Source organism: Schistocerca americana, unplaced genomic scaffold (genome assembly GCF_021461395.2).
Source record: "Schistocerca americana isolate TAMUIC-IGC-003095 unplaced genomic scaffold, iqSchAmer2.1 HiC_scaffold_162, whole genome shotgun sequence".
NCBI classification, from domain to species: Eukaryota; Metazoa; Arthropoda; class Insecta; order Orthoptera; family Acrididae; genus Schistocerca; species Schistocerca americana.
In genome coordinates, this window is record NW_025725708.1 from 174,321 (window position 1) to 181,820 (window position 7,500).

A 7,500-nucleotide genomic window follows, 5' to 3' on the forward strand; every position below is an offset into this window, starting at 1 on the left:
TCAGACTATCGGTATTGACGACTAGACTGATTCCTTATAATCATTTGCCATACACCGGTGGAAGCTGCCGAGACGAGTAACTACATAGCGGGCTCGCCGTGTCACTAATGTACAGAGATACAATAGTTTCGACTGGAACCGGATTAAACGTATACACGGCGCTGATTAGTAATAGATAGAGCCATCAGAATACAGATAATGTATAGACCTGTCCGTATACATGCTGAAAGACTCTGCTCACAATCACACGTCAGCCAGACACTCTTATCACGCACTACTCTCTGCCTGTAACAGGCACACAGACAATATGTAAGCACCAGCATGGAACAACACCCAGTGCATCCTCTCTGCCACATTAGACAATCCACACTATCATAACCAGACCGGGAGGTCCACTCGGAAAACAGAATATCCCACCCTTCCGACAACCACCATTGCTCAGCTAAGCCACCAACACCCACACATGTCCCAGACAGGGGTGCACCCAACATCACAATACTGCCTCCTGTCACACCACACAAACAATGGCAGGAATGAAAGACACAGGTCTGCCACAAGCATGGAATCAGAGCGCCGCCTGTTATGAGCCAAAGGTGCACCCTGACGTGGCAAATCAGATGATGCCGCAGTCATTTACTTACGATAATCACAATCAACAAACCGGGCCCCCCCCCCCCCAAGTGCCTTAACCTAACCCGTATTGTACCTTAACCTAACCCGTATTGTACCTTAACCTAACCCGTATTGTACCTTAACCTAACCCGTATTGTACCTTAACCTAACCCGTATTGTACCTTAACCTAACCCGTATTGTACCTTAACCTAACCCATATTGTACCTTAACCTAACCCATATTGTACCTTAACCTAACCCATATTGTACCTTAACCTAACCCATATTGTACCTTAACCTAACCCATATTGTACCTTAACCTAACCCATATTGTACCTTAACCTAACCCATATTGTACCTTAACCTAACCCATATTGTACCTTAACCTAACCCATATTGTACCTTAACCTAACCCATATTGTACCTTAACCTAACCCATGTTGCGCCTTAACCTAACCCATGTTGCGCCTTAACCTAACCCATGTTGCGCCTTAACCTAACCCATGTTGCGCCTTAACCTAACCCATGTTGCGCCTTAACCTAACCCATGTTGCGCCTTAACCTAACCCATGTTGCGCCTTAACCTAACCCATGTTGCGCCTTAACCTAACCCATGTTGCGCCTTAACCTAACCCATGTTGCGCCTTAACCTAACCCATGTTGCGCCTTAACCTAACCCATGTTGCGCCTTAACCTAACCTATGTTGCGCCTTAACCTAACCTATGTTGCGCCTTAACCTAACCTATGTTGCGCCTTAACCTAACCTATGTTGCGCCTTAACCTAACCTATGTTGCGCCTTAACCTAACCTATGTTGCGCCTTAACCTAACCTATGTTGCGCCGTAACCTAACCTATGTTGCGCCGTAACCTAACCTATGTTGCGCCATAACCTAACCTATGTTGCGCCTTAACCTAACCTATGTTGCGCCTTAACCTAACCTATGTTGCGCCTTAACCTAACCTATGTTGCGCCGTAACCTAACCTATGTTGCGCCTTAACCTAACCTATGTTGCGCCTTAACCTAACCTATGTTGCGCCTTAACCTAACCTATGTTGCGCCTTAACCTAACCTATGTTGCGCCTTAACCTAACCTATGTTGCGCCTTAACCTAACCTATGTTGCGCCTTAACCTAACCTATGTTGCGCCTTAACCTAACCTATGTTGCGCCTTAACCTAACCTATGTTGCGCCGTAACCTAACCTATGTTGCGCCTTAACCTAACCTATGTTGCGCCTTAACCTAACCTATGTTGCGCCGTAACCTAACCTATGTTGCGCCTTAACCTAACCTATGTTGCGCCTTAACCTAACCTATGTTGCGCCTTAACCTAACCTATGTTGCGCCTTAACCTAACCTATGTTGCGCCTTAACCTAACCTATGTTGCGCCTTAACCCAACCTATGTTGCGCCTTAACCCAACACACGTTGGGCCTTAACCCAACACACGTTGGGCCTTAACCCAACACACGTTGGGCCTTAACCCAACACACGTTGGGCCTTAACCCAACACACGTTGGGCCTTAACCCAACACACGTTGGGCCTTAACCCAACACACGTTGGGCCTTAACCCAACACACGTTGGGCCTTAACCCAACACACGTTGGGCCTTAACCCAACACACGTTGGGCCTTAACCCAACACACGTTGGGCCTTAACCCAACACACGTTGGGCCTTAACCCAACACACGTTGGGCCTTAACCCAACACACGTTGGGCCTTAACCCAACACACGTTGGGCCTTAACCCAACACACGTTGGGCCTTAACCCAACACACGTTGGGCCTTAACCCAACACACGTTGGGCCTTAACCCAACACACGTTGGGCCTTAACCCAACACACGTTGGGCCTTAACCCAACACACGTTGGGCCTTAACCTGCTCTGTAATTGTCATACGACGCGTTAAATTAGTGTAGTGTTGCCTAACTGCAACCCCCGCAATATAGTTTGCTACTCGCACTGCCCGGTCCCCAGAGTATCGCTTCATGTTAAACACCTTGCAGCTATACACTGTAATGCGGATGGCGGCAGGACGTACATGCTCAATGCCCTTCGCAGTTGTTCATTGGCATTCGCATGGCGAAGCACAGCCTACGTTGTGGTACGGCTTGTGGCAACTGTCCGCTGATGTTGTACGTCCAAATCACACACTGTACCGCACATTGGTCCTCATGTACTGAATGATACATCGTGGTACATGTGTGACCGTACCACGACTGCGCCAACAACGGCGAACCATACGGTCCAAATATTGTGCACTCAGCTACGTGTCGTCTCCCTATAAGAGCTGGATTGCAGTATGGTATGCCGTGGATGGCGATCAGCATGAGCCGTCTGTTGATGTAGTGGCGCGTGTTGTCAGACGTAGTCGTCTCTTCTCACACACCGTGATAGCATGGTGCACTGCGTTCCACATCTGCGACATGCGACAGAGGCCGGTTGACAGTCGTTCGCGCAATGGACATCGCATACGTACGGGGGCCACCTTCCACGTGTTCGCGAAGCGTGCACATGTTGTTGCGTGTATGTGGGCAGACATAGTGTGTCGTGACACCTGACACAGGCATGCAACAATCGTTGAATTTGCAAATGGCGATGGACGTCTACGTTTGCTGGTGACGTTACGCAAATGAAGAACTGGTAAACCGTTGTGGTGCGGTTGTTCTCGCTAGAGGTGAATCAGTGATGGCGACGATCGGTTGAGCTACCAACCGGTTGTTTCAGCGATACCCACCATGCCCACGAACGTGAATGGCATGTGGGTGTGAAGCGATACGCGGCGGTGGCTGGGTGGGACCGTCCCCGGCCGGTGAGGGGGGGCCTTCCGGCGTGCTGGCCGCGCGGTGCGTGGGCGCACGCGCTACAGCCGGCTGGTGGGGGCGGCCAGTGGCAGGCGCGCCGGCCGACGGAGGCGGCAGGCGGCGCAGCTGCGCGCCGGCGCACCCTGCACGCGGCGCCGTGCGGCCAAAGTAGGTCCTCGCGGGCCCGGTGCGAAGCGCGGTGGACATCTGCAGTGTGCTGGTCCGATTGAGGACTGTGTGCGCTGAGGATGCGCCGCCGCCCGGCGCTCGGCGCCGCGACGCCGTCTGCTGCTCGGTCGCCTCTGCGGTTCTCGCAGGTGGATTGTATCGCAGCTGTGCGGACGTGTTGGCGCGTGCGCTGTGCTGGGAGAGTTCGCTTCGGCACCCAAGTGGGGCTTTTGTCCTTCTGTGGCGCTGGCGTTGGAGCTGCCGGCCACCGTAGGTGGCGCGTGTTGTCTCCCGCCGGCAATGCCACGACAGCACGCTCCCGGGCCTCTGTCGGCAGCGGCAAGCTCAGTTGGGAGCACGGGTGGTCGCACCTAAAGCGTCTACTCGCCAAACTCCGGGCGATTGCGCCTCTCTCGAACCCGACCAAGTACTTAGGACGGCGCTGCGCGCCGCCGGGACCTGAGAGGGTTTCGAGGTGTATTGTGCAGGGGAGCTCAGCCTCCTCCTGTTTGCAGAATAATTGAGCGGACGCTTGCGTGTTCGCGCGGGCCCCCGGGACACACTCCCGGGCGGCCGGCTGCTCAGCTCTAGTTGACGCAGCTCCCTGGTTGATCCTGCCAGTAGTCATATGCTTGTCTCAAAGATTAAGCCATGCATGTCTCAGTACAAGCCGCATTAAGGTGAAACCGCGAATGGCTCATTAAATCAGTTATGGTTCCTTAGATCGTACCCACGTTACTTGGATAACTGTGGTAATTCTAGAGCTAATACATGCAAACAGAGTCCCGACCAGAGATGGAAGGGACGCTTTTATTAGATCAAAACCAATCGGTCGGCTCGTCCGGTCCGTTTGCCTTGGTGACTCTGAATAACTTTGGGCTGATCGCACGGTCCTCGTACCGGCGACGCATCTTTCAAATGTCTGCCTTATCAACTGTCGATGGTAGGTTCTGCGCCTACCATGGTTGTAACGGGTAACGGGGAATCAGGGTTCGATTCCGGAGAGGGAGCCTGAGAAACGGCTACCACATCCAAGGAAGGCAGCAGGCGCGCAAATTACCCACTCCCGGCACGGGGAGGTAGTGACGAAAAATAACGATACGGGACTCATCCGAGGCCCCGTAATCGGAATGAGTACACTTTAAATCCTTTAACGAGTATCTATTGGAGGGCAAGTCTGGTGCCAGCAGCCGCGGTAATTCCAGCTCCAATAGCGTATATTAAAGTTGTTGCGGTTAAAAAGCTCGTAGTTGGATTTGTGTCCCACGCTGTTGGTTCACCGCCCGTCGGTGTTTAACTGGCATGTATCGTGGGACGTCCTGCCGGTGGGGCGAGCTGAAGGCGTGCGACGCGCCTCGTGCGTGCTCGTGCGTCCCGAGGCGGACCCCGTTGCAATCCTACCAGGGTGCTCTTGAGTGAGTGTCTCGGTGGGCCGGCACGTTTACTTTGAACAAATTAGAGTGCTTAAAGCAGGCAAGCCCGCCTGAATACTGTGTGCATGGAATAATGGAATAGGACCTCGGTTCTATTTTGTTGGTTTTCGGAACCCGAGGTAATGATTAATAGGGACAGGCGGGGGCATTCGTATTGCGACGTTAGAGGTGAAATTCTTGGATCGTCGCAAGACGAACAGAAGCGAAAGCATTTGCCAAGTATGTTTTCATTAATCAAGAACGAAAGTTAGAGGTTCGAAGGCGATCAGATACCGCCCTAGTTCTAACCATAAACGATGCCAGCCAGCGATCCGCCGCAGTTCCTCCGATGACTCGGCGGGCAGCCTCCGGGAAACCAAAGCTTTTGGGTTCCGGGGGAAGTATGGTTGCAAAGCTGAAACTTAAAGGAATTGACGGAAGGGCACCACCAGGAGTGGAGCCTGCGGCTTAATTTGACTCAACACGGGAAACCTCACCAGGCCCGGACACCGGAAGGATTGACAGATTGATAGCTCTTTCTTGATTCGGTGGGTGGTGGTGCATGGCCGTTCTTAGTTGGTGGAGCGATTTGTCTGGTTAATTCCGATAACGAACGAGACTCTAGCCTGCTAACTAGTCGCGTGACATCCTTCGTGCTGTCAGCGATTACTTTTCTTGTTAGAGGGACAGGCGGCTTCTAGCCGCACGAGATTGAGCAATAACAGGTCTGTGATGCCCTTAGATGTTCTGGGCCGCACGCGCGCTACACTGAAGGAATCAGCGTGTCTTCCTAGGCCGAAAGGTCGGGGTAACCCGCTGAACCTCCTTCGTGCTAGGGATTGGGGCTTGCAATTGTTCCCCATGAACGAGGAATTCCCAGTAAGCGCGAGTCATAAGCTCGCGTTGATTACGTCCCTGCCCTTTGTACACACCGCCCGTCGCTACTACCGATTGAATGATTTAGTGAGGTCTTCGGACTGGTACGCGGCATTGACTCTGTCGTTGCCGATGCTACCGGAAAGATGACCAAACTTGATCATTTAGAGGAAGTAAAAGTCGTAACAAGGTTTCCGTAGGTGAACCTGCGGAAGGATCATTACCGACTAGACTGCATGTCTTTCGATGTGCGTGTCGTGTCGCGCAACACGCTACCTGTACGGCTCGCAGTAGCCGTGCGCCGCGTGCGGAACCACGCGTGCTTCTCAAAACTAACGCCAATGTTGTGTGGTACGAGCGCTGAAGCGCTGGAGCGGCTGGCCTGCGGCACCTGGCGCCTGGCGCCGGTTTTGAATGACTTTCGCCCGACTGCCTGTCCGCTCCGGTGTGGAGCCGTACGACGCCCATCGGCCGTGAGGCCGTTGGACACAGAACGCTTGAACAGGGGCCGCCACACGCCTACGTCCCGCCTATGCAACTGTCTTGAAAGAGACAGTGTAAACTAAGAAAAGATCACCCAGGACGGTGGATCACTCGGCTCGTGGGTCGATGAAGAACGCAGCAAATTGCGCGTCGACATGTGAACTGCAGGACACATGAACATCGACGTTTCGAACGCACATTGCGGTCCATGGATTCCGTTCCCGGGCCACGTCTGGCTGAGGGTCGGCTACGTATACTGAAGCGCGCGGCGTTTGCCCCGCTTCGCAGACCTGGGAGCGTCGCGGCCGCCTGTGGGGCCGGCCGCGCCTCCTTAAACGTGCGATGCGCGCCCGTCGCCTGGCGGTTCGCATACCGGTACTTACTCGGTAGCGTGCACAGCCGGCTGGCGGTGTGGCGTGCGACACCTCGTACAACGACCTCAGAGCAGGCGAGACTACCCGCTGAATTTAAGCATATTACTAAGCGGAGGAAAAGAAACTAACAAGGATTCCCCCAGTAGCGGCGAGCGAACAGGGAAGAGTCCAGCACCGAACCCCGCAGGCTGCCGCCTGTCGTGGCATGTGGTGTTTGGGAGGGTCCACTACCCCGACGCCTCGCGCCGAGCCCAAGTCCAACTTGAATGAGGCCACGGCCCGTAGAGGGTGCCAGGCCCGTAGCGGCCGGTGCGAGCGTCGGCGGGACCTCTCCTTCGAGTCGGGTTGCTTGAGAGTGCAGCTCCAAGTGGGTGGTAAACTCCATCTGAGACTAAATATGACCACGAGACCGATAGCGAACAAGTACCGTGAGGGAAAGTTGAAAAGAACTTTGAAGAGAGAGTTCAAAAGTACGTGAAACCGTTCTGGGGTAAACGTGAGAAGTCCGAAAGGTCGAACGGGTGAGATTCACGCCCATCCGGCCACTGGCCTCCGCCCTCGGCAGATGGGGCCGGCCGCCCGCGCGGAGCAATCCGCGGCGGGGTCGTGTCCGGTTGCCTTTCCACTCGCCGCGGGGTGGGGCCGTTCCGGTGTGCGGTGGGCCGCACTTCTCCCCTAGTAGGACGTCGCGACCCGCTGGGTGCCGGCCTACGGCCCGGGTGCGCAGCCTGTCCTTCCGCGGGCCTCGGTTCGCGTCTGTTGGGCAGA

At 54.4% G+C, this 7,500-nt stretch overlaps 3 non-coding genes across 3 annotated transcripts in view; all 3 read left to right on the forward strand.

The window, feature by feature from the left end:
* Window positions 1–4,188: 4,188 nt before the first annotated feature.
* LOC124570236 lies at window positions 4,189–6,098 on the forward strand. Its single transcript, XR_006971573.1, has one exon. It is a non-coding gene; the product is annotated as a small subunit ribosomal RNA (ribosomal RNA).
* Window positions 6,099–6,449: 351 nt separating this feature from the next.
* On the forward strand, window positions 6,450–6,604 carry LOC124570282. Its single transcript, XR_006971607.1, has one exon. It is a non-coding gene; the product is annotated as a 5.8S ribosomal RNA (ribosomal RNA).
* Window positions 6,605–6,792: 188 nt separating this feature from the next.
* Window positions 6,793–7,500, forward strand: part of LOC124570260 — a 4,223-nt gene continuing 3,515 nt past the window's right edge. Inside the window, exon 1 of the ribosomal RNA XR_006971594.1 lies at window positions 6,793–7,500. This exon is cut by the window's right edge and continues 3,515 nt beyond it. This is a non-coding gene — a ribosomal RNA (large subunit ribosomal RNA).